Raw genomic sequence first — 13,290 nt, 5'->3', positions numbered from 1 at the left:
TGTGCATTATGAAGGAAGACCCAGGAGACCTGGAGGAAATCTGTGAAATCATAGGGAAGTGAGAGCAGCCCTCACTTTGGATGTGCCCTGGTATCACATTAATACTGGGTGTGGGAGCAGGCAAACTCTCAGAACAGTCTCTAGTGGTAAACGCCGCTTCTCTTCAGGTGTCTCAAGATGGCTCCCAAGCACCTCACCTGAGAGCAGGCCACCTTTGGGCCAGGTGCTGTAGGAATGCCACCAGAGGCAGGAGCTAGGCTGGCTCCGTGTCTCATGGGCTGTGGTGAGTTGTGATAACCTTGCACTAGGGGCTGGTGGTAGCCTGTGAGGAATGTGAAGAGCTCTGGTCTTTGGAAAGGCTTTTCCCCTCCATTCTGGCATCCCTGCACCATGGCGAGGATGAGGGTTGAGTCCACCCTTGGATGTCAAGTTCTGATGGCAGTGGTTTGCCAGCTTCATGTGTTGGGAGGGACAGTGGGGCATCTCCCAGATGTGCAGCTCCGTGTGCGTCTGGAGGTGACATGCAAATTTGGCAGACAGGCTTCTTCCATACCTGTGACCTGTTTATCCGCCCAGGATTGAAGAAGCCTTACAGTTACACATCTCCTGCAAGCTCTGCATAAGATGCCTCAGTGTACATTCAGGAAGGTGACGTGGCGCATTCCCAGCTGAGGGACATCTTAGGAAATGTCTGTGCTTCTGCGCTCTATCCCTGTGTTGTGATATGGGGCTAATCTTATTGGTTTATGCTCTTTATTTTTACCTCAGTTCTTTCATATTTGCCCAGCACTTCTTTTAAGAAGTAAAAATACACCTAACTCTTCCTCAAATGGAAAGCGCCCAAGTGTCTCCTCTGGCATCTGCCCATTGCTACCTGCTGCTGTAGGCTCCAATGTGCCTTTAACACAGGGGTACCCCCACCGCTCACCCTGTGCCATGCACCTCTTGGTCAAGCCTGGCACTTGAACATGGCAGGGGAAGGAGTTGAACTACGAACCTTGTGCCCACATGACAAGAGTTCAGCTATGGAGTTATCCCAATATGGCTTTTGCCAGCTACTTAGTTGCCTCTTGCACATTCCACACCTGGAGCATTTTGCATGGCAGGACTCGGCTTGGAAAGATATCTGGCACTGCTGGGCACTGCCCCCATCACTGCTGGCATACTGAAATAACCTGAGATGCAGGTAATGACGCCTTGCTCCTGATCTGCGTGGAGCCTTGCAGATGTGAAGCTTTAGCTATGGATGGCAAGAACTTGCAAATCTTGGTTGAACATATCTGTGGTGTGGAGTTTTTTGTGTCCAACCCTCTTCAGTGATAGCATTACCTAAGCAGAAGGAGGAGACACCAGACCCCATCACTGCAAGCCCCATGGACAGCTCAGGAGAGGTGACAGATGATTACAATGAACAACTTAAGCAGATAAACCACTTCCATCACCTCTTTACAGATTTTAAGGGCAGAAGTGGGGTCTGCATGAACTGAGCAGAGCCCTTCACCCATAACTCTTACCCATAGCTGTTGCCTGAGCTACAGTGTACATTTTGGAAAGGCTTCCAAGCTGCTGTTTGGCTGCCCAACCTTCATATCCTTCTCATTACAGAGAACTCTTGCACTGGAGGCAGCCCATGTTGCATGTCATTAACCCTGTGTCATTGGCCTCTCCTCCAGAAGCTCCTGCTGGCACCTTTGTTATTCTTCCTGCCTATGCTTGGCTGTAACTCCAGGACTGCAGAACCAAAAGCCCAACAGAGCTTTATGATGAACTCATTACCTTGAAGGAAACACCTCACCTAGCTGCTCTGAGGTCAGTGTGAGAACTAACTTCCAGAAAAGCACATTTCTGTCAGTCAACTCCACTTTTTCTTTTTTTCAAGCTCTAATTGGCTCATTCCTTCTCAAGTCCCCTTCATTATTTTGGGCAGCTTGCTGGAAAGTTCAAACCTTCTTTTGCATTGCAAGGACCTCACAACTGGGAGATGCAGCCTGGAAGCATGTGATCAGCTTATGTTTCTTCTGAAGTGTTGTTGCTCCTAGAGAATAAGAAGCCAACTCCTAGTTATTTGGATTTATCTCACCATGGAAAGTGCGATGAATTGGGGTCAACAGCACTGAATCTGATTGTTTCCAGTCTCCGTAGGTACCATAAATTATGAGTCACAGGCTCATCCTGAGCTACTCGGTGACTAATCTGAGGCCATTCTTGAGGCTTAGGTCCAACTTCTTGCTTGCAGTACTGGCTTGTGAGAACTATGTGTTGCAAATATACAGTGCAGACCTAGGTGATACATAGCACCCAGGAGAACTGGCTAAACTGCCAGAGGTGGTGCTGATGAGTCAGGGAGTGGCACTGCCCTATGCACTAGTACTCTACTGGAGTGGCTGGATGTGCAGTACAAGATTCTGTGACACTAGTGACTCACTTTGTGGGACTGAGCGTGATCCACACCCCTGTAGAATTGTTGGGACCAGACATGAATGCAGAGACATCCCAAGAGGAACAATTCCTGGTTTTCAGTTGTCCACCAGTTGCAAATGTGCTGATGTTCCGAATATGTCTATCTTTGTGTGGGTCGTACTCCATGGCCTAACGCATTGCACCCTCTGGACTTTGTCCTGCTCTTTAGCCTCTGTTTTCTGTGCCTCAATTTCATATTGTTGCTTTAGGTTTATAAATGTGTCTAGGTGTGCTTCCCTCTTCTCAAACACGGACCTCAGATGCTTGTGGAGTTTCACTGTGTCTTATTTGAGGGCATTTCTTGGCCAGTGACAGCCTGTGAAGTTCTTCAAAGCCCCCTACATCAACTCATCGAGCTCTGCACTCAATCATCTCCGGATACCTTTCATTTATAACAATAACAATCCTTTTCCCTCAGAAGGTGACCTCCATTGAATGCACTCAAAGGTGGATCACTCCAGAATCACAGAAGAGGCTCTAGATAAGTTTAGAATCTCTTGTGTCTCTCTCTCTAAATTCACCTCTCCCCAGTTGCTTGTTCTCAGCCTCTTCTGGCATTTTCCAGGGTGTCCTCTTTCCAGTGCAAAGTAGCTTTGCCCTAGATATATTAGCTTGTCTTTTCGCAAGTTAAATCTCATTTTGTTTCCTGCTCATTTCTAATCTCTCTAAATCCTTTAGAGGGATTTCTCAGTTTGCACTGGAATTTGTGATTTCTTCTGCTGAAAGTGCCAGCCTGGGGAGCTCAGAGGGGAACCTTCCCCTTGTTGCTGCTGAGCCAGGAGGATGCCGTGGCTCTGGAGCTGGGGAGGTGTTGGTGGTGCCCCACAGTGTGGGTGCAGGTGCAGTCTTGTGCATAGCTATATTCAATCATGTCATGAATTATATTTCTCACTCATCATCAGACAAGAATTGCCTAGCACACCTGAAAGGCTGGAAGAAGTGTGGGAGTCAGCAGGTCTTAGTCTGTACAGCAGAGGTGTGGGAAGTGAAGGAGCTGGGTTCAATTCCCAGCCGGGCTGTTGATCTCCTTTGCCTCCCTGCCTTGATTTCCCCATGCAAAAAACAACTGTGTTCCTTCAGTCAAAGCACATATTTCACTGTGGAGTCTTTGACAAATGATCAAGTTCCATTCACTTCTTGTTATTTTACTGTCTGTTTGTAGAAGGATTCCCAGCTTGTTGAAACTGTAAGAAATCTCTGTATACTTTCCCCTAGAGCAGATAAGTCATAGAATCATAGAATCATTTAGGTTGGAAAAGACCCTTAAGATCATGAAGTCCAATCATCACCAATCACTATCAAGACCTTCACTAAACCATGTTCCTAATTGCCACATCCACACATCTCTTCCCTAGACAGCCCATTCCAATACCTAATCTTTTATATGAATAAATTCTTCCAAATATAACACCAAAACTCCCTTGGAACAACTTGAGAACATTTCCTTGCATCTTATCACTTGTAACCCGAGAAAAGAGCCAGGCATCCTTCTCACTGCACCCTTCTTTCAGGCACTTGTAGTGATGAGGTCTCCCCTCAGCCTCCTTTTCTTTTGGCTAAACAGCCTCAGTTCCTTCAGCCAGTCTTGTAAGCCTTTTTTTTTCCTAGTACCTTCACCAACTTTGCCTCTCTTCTCCAAACATGTTTCAGCAACTCAATATCCTTTGCAAAACGAGAGGCCCCAAACTGAGCACACTATTTTGTTCACCACCCAGCTCCAGCTGAAATCGTGCCTCCCTATTACTCTCCATTTTGAGACATAACCTCAATGGAATTTTGATACCAATCACACTTTCCTCCGTTTGCTCATTGGGAAAGGGGTAGGAGTGTTGAGAACAACAACAAGGAGGTTTAAATTACTTGGTATGTATATTACTGATATGTATTGCTCCCTCTTAGCTGTAGTTGCACATCCAAGCTTTGCTCTCATTCTCTCTTCTGCATGGCAGCTCCTTTGAAGGGAACAGCTTTCTGCCCTCATTGGAAAAGACTTGCATGGATCATAGCCTTAAAACCACAGACAGGACCACCTAGGAGACTTTGGAATGGGAAGAACCTGCTGCTCACGATTTTGCAGGATGGTAACACTCTGGCATTTATTTGTGCTGTGAAAGGGAAGCGCTCCTAACCTCTATTTAAGAGGGATTCCCTGAAGCTGTGCTCATTGCAATCTGGAGACTTACACCTGTGCTTCAGCTAGAACTGTGGTGCTGTATATCGGGCACAGGAAGCGATGGGTGGAGAAAACACTGAGGCACAAGTCACCAGAGGCTTTGCTGGCTGGGAAGGGTGAGGTACAGTGCAGGACCAGTGAAAGGAAGGTAAAGGATACCCTGTTTGATGGGATGATGAGGAGGAAGAGGCTGAGTGTCTCAGGAGTAGGGTGGGGCAAGGCTTAGATTATCTGTCAGCTTTGGGTGTAGGAAGCCTTCCCACTTAGAAAACCTCCTGCATTTCTACGGACACATCTCTCAGTGGAGCCAATTGTTCTGAGTCTTGAAAAACTTGTGGCTAGAATTGGTAGGAGTGTTGGAGTTGTGCCTACCCTGGGGCAACCCTTCAGTCTAACCATGCAGGTGAATAGGCAGCTATTAAAGCCCAGGTTACCAACATGCCCAGTTTTACCAGAAAGCTTGCGCTATTTGCATCAGCACAAGATCTGTGTGATGTATAAATCTATAGTCAAGCCAAAAAGAATTCAAGGCTTCGTGATGAGTGAGCAATATGCCAGCAATGACTTTCCTTCCTAGCCTTAAATCACATTACCTGGTCCCCTTCAGCACACTTTAGACCCCGTTTCCATCTCTTGTCATATCCCTTTACAACCAGGTTCTGCCCTATTTTTAATCTGCTTCCCATCTTCTGGTGTTGTCAGTCTCAGTCCTTTCATAATCCTGAAAAAAGACTGTGTATACTTGTCTTGCTATGGCTCTTTTTTTATGGTTTCTCTCTTGATTTTAAGCCACTTGAGCCCTGTTTGCCTTTTGGGTTGTAGATACACACGAACCTCAGTCATCTAATTGGAGGTTTCCACAGCAACTGCTAAATATTTTTTTCCAGAGGGGACTTTCAGGCCCCATTGGCAGAGAGGTGAAGATTTGGCTGTCTGGTGCCACAGTATGTCACCTTGCACCTGTCCCAGTGGCTGTTTCAGAGAGCTGTTGAACTGCTTTGTTCCAAATACCTTTCACATCCCTTATGGGTTCCTCCGACACGCGAGCACCATCAGCCAAAGCCATTAGCTCCTCATCCCTGGTGTCCTGGGATCATTCAGCAGCAACCAGAGCACGGCACCCTGTGGCTTCCCCACTGGAGGCTCTACTCTGAGCAGTGAGTTTTCACTTTTTCTTTAATCACATCTTCAAGTTCTAATGCCCGGTGAGAACTTTGACCCTTATCCAGGGATTAGCTGTTATCCTTAAGAGCTTTCTGCGGCAAGCCTTATAAAAGAGCTCCAGCTTTGGAGAATGCAGGCAAATCATGTCCACTGGGTTAATTTTCTTTATTAGCAGACTACCTCCCTTTTCCGCACACAGCCCTTAGATATTGTCTCCTCGCTCCAGGAGAAGGGCTGTTCCCATCAGTTCACAGGAAGTTCACTGTCGGGATCCTTATTACCACTGAGCCACCCTCAGCAAGAAGGCCAAATCTTGGCCTCGGTGAAATTAAAGGAAAAACATTTTGTTCCCTCATTGGGCTGTTTCACATCCCCTCCCCATCCCCAGAAAAATTCAGCCCTGATGGAGGGCTGCCAGATGGACCCTGTAAAGAGGCAAAGCATCTTCAATAGGGGTGCAGAGAGAGCCGGGGTTAAGCAGAGGCAGCGAAACCCACTCAGCTGTTTAATAAGTTGTCTTCATGAAAAGAAGTGCCTGTCTTCCCTTGTGTCTCTCTATCGCAGCCTATTTCAAGCATAATCCTTTTTACTAAGCAGGATTTTAGCAAGGCATAAAAGGAGATTTTTGTTCTTGCTACTGACTGTTATTTTTCATGTGTCTGCTAGGTGCTCACATACGGGAAAACCAGAAGCACAGTGCTTTTTGCTGTAAGTAATTAGAGGCAGGATTCACAGGTATATTCTGGCTGCTTTCAGCCTTTCCCGTGACAAAAAGCAGCTGCACACCCAGCATTAGCCAATCTGCTAATAGGCCGTGTCACAAGACACAGCATCACCATGTCTCACAAAGAAACGGCATTGTCCTCCCTAAGCTTATTGTGCGAAGTATCACGGGAACGCCACCAAATCGTGTCCCACAGACCATTCCAGACTAAACATCAACGGCCCAGCTCCCTGACCTGGACTGGGGCCTTGAGGGAGGAGAGGAGGCACCCAGCTCCTGCCAGGCTATGTGAACAGCCGGTGTGAGCATATACGTGCCAGCCCCACGCAGACCTGCACGGGCTGTAGTGCACCCAGAGGATGGAATCTGCATGGAGATCTAAATTAGTGCTTTTAACTGGAATGAACCAAACGTGTGGCCTCTGTGGAAGATGTGCTTTTGCCAAACCCTGTGTTTGGCAGAACTGTACAATAAATTGGTTGAAAGGTACAGCCATTTGCACTGCTGCCTCAGTTTCTTCATCTGTTAGCAGCAATAACAGCCCTGAACCACCCCAGGGGATGATCTGTAAGTGAATTAATGGCAAGTTGTTAAGGATGGATTAATCGGTAGCCTCTGTCAGGTGCTCAGAGATTCCACGATAGCAAGCAGCAAGCTGGAGCTTTGCGTGCTATACAAAACATAGCTTTTGCTTACATTGCAGCCTGTCACCGAGCCTTTGCTTCACTCTGCCTGGCTCCAGCAGAAAGTCATGCCTTAGTTAAGATGAGCACTCATCAGTCAAGTAATGAGGTTTCCAGGTGTGCAGCGTTCTGTGTGGGCAGAATGGAGGAGCTTCCCAGCTGCAACCGTCTTCCCCTGAAGCAATACATAAAGAGTAACATGGGTAGTGTTCTCCTGGAGCCCCACATGATATGTGTGATGACAAAGGGAAGAGAAACAGGAGGAACACAGCAAAAGGAGATGTTGCTTACAGCATGCTAGTGCTGTGATGTTTTCCCCATAAGATAATAAAAGTGAGGGAGCACAGCTCTGGGGGAGAGAGCCTTTGGACTGCAAAACATCACTCAAAGTCTGCTTTGCTGGGAGAGCAAGATCAAGAATTTGAGAGAAATGTCTGTTGCTTCCAGATGCAAATGCCTGTGTCTGGGGTGTGACCACTGCTTATTAGAGTTCAAGTTTTGTCAGCTTCTGAACCTCTTCCCATCTTCCATGGTGCTTCGGAGCTCTGCAGAGAAGCCAGATGCACAGATCTCTGCAGAATATCCAGCACAGTGTACCACACGGTCACTTCTTCTAAATCACGAAGACTTAGTTGTTAGATAAATTGCAGAGATGTCTAGAGCACAGGCAGAAGAGTGCCCTTTGACAAATCATCTCCCCTCCCAAAACCATAATTTCTCTCTATTAATCAGGAGCCAGCTCTCCCAGGCCATGCGACTAGTCAGAACGCTCTGCCTGACCCTGCACATCCCCAAAGCATCAAGGTCCCACCTTGTTCCCATCCCCACTTCTTCTGCCTCCAAAGATGGAGTCTCTTCCCCCAAGGCTGAGCACTGTGACAACATGCTCAGACCTTGGCTCGTAGCAGTGGTAACCTCCAAGCTGCTGACTGTTGCTCAGCAATAAACAACACTTGTGCTATTAATAAACACTATCTGTCAGCCTTGGTATTTTTAATGCTTGAACACAGTGCCCTGGCATGCAGAGCAGCTTGGAGACTGAAGGCTGGATCCAGAGATGAGTCTAAACCAGCGTAGGCAATGCATTGTGCACCCCTGCAGCCTGTGTATGTTGTGGGGTGGAAGGTCCCTGTTCACTTGAGTGCTGGGCAGGACCTGAGTTCTTCCCCACATGGGATTTCCTCTCCCATCCACTGCAAATCCGAGGCACTGAGGCTCAGAGGCAGGCCCTACTTGCTTTCGTAGCCAGGGATGGAACTAGGAGGAACTGCGGACCCATGTGAGTCAGTGAAAATGCTTCAGATTTTCTTTGTAATGTGCCAGTATATTTAGCTGAATCAGCAAGGGAACGCTGCCTACTTACACAGTGTCTTTGGACTTGCAGTCCTGGAAGGTTTCAGCACCAGCTTGATACATACTCCCCAACGTATAGAGGTCAAGAAAGTCCTGAGGGGAATTGTGCACTGGAGTGTGACTCCTTCAAAAGTCTAGAAGAGAATTAGGAAGGAAAAGGAAGCATGTATGGGATCTAGTCAAACTGTACTGAAGTTCCTTGCTTCTTACACCTCTCCTCAAACTGGCGTGGTCCTTACTAGGATTAGTGTAGACTGAAGGGGGCAGGTATGATGCCACCTGAGGGGACTTCAACCTTGGCTTCTGGGTGCATGGAGAGGGCACTGGGAGGGCTTTGGTGGAGCAGCTGAGGGGAATAGCTGAGAAAACAGCCATCACAGTGAGACAACTGGGTCCCAGTTCTGGTAAAGCTGGCAGCAGTGCTTACCCTAGTCATCAGGCAGAGTACTATCAGTGGGCAGATCCAGAGCAGCCTACGGAGGCAGGGAGAGTTGTGCAAGAGAAAGCTTTGGCCAGCATGACTCAACCCTCATTAGCAGTGACACACCTACAAGAAGCCCATTAAAACTGAAAGGAAGAAAATCAAGCATCTATTTTCTTCCCTTTGCTATACACCATCTATTTTACTGCATCCACATCTCAGTATCTGGACTGTTGGGTGAATGCCGTGATGGCAGCAGAGATAATTGCTGTGGATCATAATTCTTGGTTCTTGGAGCTGCACAGCATTTTTTGAGAATTAGTGCCTGTCCTGAAGAGCTTCCAGCATCACTGGAAGCAAGTCGTTATAATGGAGTACAAATGGCCAGAGAAGAGGGAGGTGGGAGAACATAGTGTCAGAGGAAATTCCTTTCCCCACTGCTTTAATAGCCTTTAGTTATGTTCCCCACTAGCCAAACCATGGGATCCCAGCTCTGCCCCTGCCCCATGGACCTCACCAGCCCATCCTGCTTTGCTCCTCACTTACATGGTCCAAAGCTCCACTATCTCCTCTCTTCCACTGCCTTGGACTCCACTTCAGAGCCATCCACCCTGATGACTGCAGCCTCCTCCAAAGGCTGCAGTTCCATAGAACAGCACTGTCCCTGTGTGCTGCGTACAGCCCTGCTCTGGCTGATAGTGTCCATTACACAGTTGTAGATCTCCTTTTGGGAGATGTCCTCAGCTCTCTGAACACCATCCACCTGCCAGTTTTGACTTGCCTGATGGCTGGCTTCTTGGACATGCCCTTACAGAACACACCAAACTAGAGAGAGGAATTCTGTGTGTCTAGGTATAAATGTCCTGGGTGTGCAGAGTGAACAGAAAGAATATCTGCAGCACACTCCTTGACACCTTGCTGGTGTCTCTAAGTCCCTTGCTGGTCGATTACTGAGAAAAAGGCCTCATTTTCCTGCTTCCATTGAAGAAGAAAAAAATGAGTTTACCTTGAGGTGCTTAATATACAGACCTAAGGCTGTATTTTACAAGGAGGTGGCTACCAGTCTTCCCTTTTGGTATGTGTGCATTGTGTTCCAGAGGTGGTATTGCACACATCCCAATGAGAATTGGTGCTAGTCAGAGTTTTGAACTAGTTTTCTGCCTGCTAGAGTGGGTATCAGTAGTGGTGTGCCACTGGCGTGTCTGGACAGGATCAGGATGGCTCTGCCATTGCAGGCAATTGGCTGCAGTGGAAGAGACAGATTGTCCACCTCCATCTTTCCTCCCTGTGCCACTTCTCCCTCCCTCCTGCAAGCCTTTAGGAGGGGTCTTCTCTCTCAGAAACACCATCCCAAACCCACTGTCTTTTATCGGATTCAGATTGGGTTTCTTTCTACTTTTCTCTTCTCTCTATTGACCTACAGGGGAGGGACCAGATGAGCTCCAAATGATGTCAGATTTGATTTATTTTGTTAATATCATGTTGCTTTCTGTTGCCATTGCATGGAGTTAGCTCAGTTTGGGAAAAAAACCACTCTTCTTTGGACAGGACAGATGGTCTGCAAATTAATTTTTTTTTGGCTTACCTAATCCAAAGCAGGCTGTTCTTTCATCAGAGCTTTGGTTAGGAGAGATCTTCCCTTGCAGAAATAGTAAAAGAGAAGTTAGGAATGTGGGAGAGAGCAAGGGGATAGTGAGTGAGCTCTACCATGGTTGAGGTTTCCCAGCTTGTCTCCCCTCTGCAGAGCCCCATTTCACTCCTGCCAACCCTGCAGACCCAGCCTCAGAGGAGTTTCCCAATGGTCTGGGATGGGGCCAGTGCCAAACACTGTGGGGAAGAGGGCAGGAAATGCAGCTGCAGATAATTATGAATTAACCTGTTCAAATATGTCATTTTGTCTTAGTCCCTGTCTATCAGGGTTGACTTTTATCCTGGAGAAAAAAGCTTAGATCTCTCACATTTTTATTTTATCTCGTGAAGTTCTGGATGTTCATTTTTACCCACTGAAGCATCTGATCCTTTCATGCTTCCTGCAAAGCTCTTTGCCTCCCTAATGACAATGATTTCCATCTGTGCTCTCTCTCAGATCATTTCCAGGCTCCTTTTGGTGAGTCTGTGGGTTCGCTGGGATCCGAGCTCCTGTTTTCTGAATGAGCTCCAGGGCTTCCTGGGGTGGCTCTTGAAGCTCTTACTGCTAACCAGTTTCATAAAGCAGAGCATCCTGTCCTGCAGAATGGGGCCCACTCAGTGTGGATGGGGCCCTCTTGTGCTTCTTCCAGGATAATAAGCCAAACTTGTAGGGCTGTTCACAGAAGACTTCAGGTAGAAGGAGAGGAAGGGAAGACACCCAGAAGCCACATTCTTAACCCGCTCCCAATGTCAATCTTAGCAGGGATGCTAGCTGTCACACACTTTATCTCCTGCATGCCCACTGGGCAGATGAAGAACACTGCATTTGTTGTCACCACTACTTTTAGTATCCAGCTCTTAAACGCCTAGACCTATATCATCTTAAAATGTTTACTTATTTTATTTGGCCTGAATCCTAGAGGACATAACTGTGGGTTTCCGAATATTTAAGGCCAATGTGTTATTTATAAGCCATGTCGGAAACATTCTGAGCATGTGGATTTCTACTGAGTAGAGTCTGGGTTTGGTATGTCCACATTCTCCGGGTTTGCCATTCTGCAATGCTTTCTGTGGTGATTGCATTTGAGGTTAGCAATGTCTGCAGCTGCGCCAGTCTCATGACATTCTCTAAGTCTTTAAATCTACTGGCAAACAGAAATGAAATAAAAAGGTGAGTAGCAAAGGGCTGAGGAGACCCCATTTAAAATCCTATCAGACATCTCACCCCTTGCCTCTTGTTAGTCCCCTAACAGAATTCTCACTCTTTTCTCCTGAGACAGTGACCACAGACCTCAGCACAACCATTTCCCCAGGGAGGAACAAAGGATGAAGAAGCACTGCAAATGAATGTAGCTTGTCTCCATGCTGTCTGCCCGTGCTGTCCCTTCTCAGCAGCCTCTCCTCTGGGACACATAGCCCCAGTGCAGCCCATGGGCCTGGTGATGAGATGGGAGCCAGCCTGGTTCCTGGGTCTTCTGTCTTCCTCCTTCTGAAGGAGCAACTAGGCTGCCCTGAGGCTGCCTTCAGTAGGCTGATGTTATCTCTACCCTGACTCAAGAGATCAGCCCTAAGACCATCTAGCAGCCATGCCGGCATCACTCTCTCCCCACTGCCTGTGTGCTTCTACCTGAGAGACAGGCTGGCTTCCAGGGCTCTTCAGCCTTTCCTTTCTCAGCACCCAAGAATTTCCAGAAAATCCCTCTGCCTTGTGCTTGAGGTGAGCCCAGGATGCTGTTCACAGTGGAGATGCACCCTGCAGCTCCAATTTTCTAGCTGTGGTTCTCTAGGAGGGAGACTTATCTTCCTCACCACCTCACAGAAGTTCTCCACATTTGCTGCCCATTATTTGAGACAAGATAAAAACCTGCGTCAGGAGTGCCTGCTCCTACTGACACCATTGTACCCAGCAGGTCTGCTCTGCTCAAAAGTTAATTGTGTCTAGAAGTGATCCTTGCTGCTCTGTCACTGCTGCAAGAGAGGCGATTTCTACCCTGGAAAGCTTTCACCTAATTAGACAAGACAGATAGAGAGGGAGACTGAAAGAAGGAAGTGGTGCTCTGCTTGCCCAGGGCCATGTGCTGGGTGAGTTGCAGCAGTGGGATGTGAAGCCAGGCCTTGTAGTGCTTGTGCTGCAGGTCCACATCACCTCCATGGCAGTAATCCCGTGCAGTATGGTGATGGACCCATCCCAAAGCCCATTCTCACATATCCAGCCCACTGTTCCCCCTCATGTGTGGGATGCAGGAGGGCAGTTTCCTTGGAGAAAAGCCTGTCCTGGCTGGAGATGTGGGTGTGTGGGCCTGGAGATGAGCAGAGCTTGGCCAACATCAACCTGAGTGGAGATGCAGGTTTGGAACACTGTTTGCAGTTGGGCAAATGAGAGAGATGTAGCCCTGGAGCCAGGGGCAGGGATATGGTGAAGCCGACACTGGTAATAAACACAAGAATGATCCAGTGTGCTGTTCACATGTACCTGTGAACAGTTCACCTTGCCAAGAGAGGCCACAGCACTGACCACAAGCCTGGGGAAACCTCTCTGAGGCTGTGATGCCTGATGCTGGGTCAGTCACCAGAGAGATGACCAGGTGCCAGCCTCTGTACAGGGCACTAGTTCTATTGTACTTTGTGCCCAGAATTTGTCATGGAGCAAAGGGGCAGGACTGGACTCAAACTACCCCCCTGA

Source organism: Meleagris gallopavo, chromosome 2, assembly GCF_905368555.1.
Source record: "Meleagris gallopavo chromosome 2, MGAL_WU_HG_1.1, whole genome shotgun sequence".
NCBI lineage: Eukaryota > Metazoa > Chordata > Aves > Galliformes > Phasianidae > Meleagris > Meleagris gallopavo.
This window is presented reverse-complemented; position numbering follows the sequence as displayed.